Below are 766 nucleotides of genomic sequence, written 5' to 3'. Positions count from 1 at the left end.
TAATTATCAATCCAATTCAACACTTAACACTAAACGATCAACTAGTAAGGTAACACTTGGGGAATTGACCAACCAATTGTTGAATTCAACTTAGTGGATGAACATTGATGCTCACAATGGGTTAAACTATCATGGGTAGGTTGGACTGTATGTAAAGAAATTTTCTCTCGAACAATTACCTTATCTTTGTCGAATTCTCTCAAACTTCAACACTAGACAATTTTTGAAGGATAACCTAACCTTGGTGATGTTCGTGACAAGTTTAAGGTGACTTACTTAGCTCCTAACTTGGTTCCTAGATAATTTATAAAAGAAATATTTCAAAAACCAAGTGTTCTAATAGTTTACATTTAAATTATATTTGAGAGTTTTGAAGGTCGTGAGCTACTTTAAAGTTTTTGTTTAATAATAACCTTAGTGGAGAAAGAGGGCTGGTCACAAGTAATAAGGGTCTCGTGTGACATTTTAATTCACATCACCCAAGGAAGCATACGAATTCATACGTGCGGACATATAATCAAGGAAACTGATAAAATGATGTGTAGATGCCGAACACTGTAGTTTTCCGAATAAGTGAAACATCAAAATAACATAATCATAAAAATAATTCAGCTGAGATCCCAATGCCTTTCACTGAAGGTCTTTCTAGCAAGACAATAGAAAAATATCACATTTGGCGTTTTAGGAATCTCCTAGGAGTGGTGCTAAAAAGAGGGACGTAGCTTCGCCTTAACATACCTTTTCAATGAACGCTCGAATGGCCATA

Source organism: Solanum tuberosum, unplaced genomic scaffold, assembly GCF_000226075.1.
Source record: "Solanum tuberosum cultivar DM 1-3 516 R44 unplaced genomic scaffold, SolTub_3.0 scf00257, whole genome shotgun sequence".
NCBI lineage: Eukaryota > Viridiplantae > Streptophyta > Magnoliopsida > Solanales > Solanaceae > Solanum > Solanum tuberosum.
The sequence above is the reverse complement of the archived record's forward strand: the minus strand, read 5'-3'. Positions refer to the sequence as shown.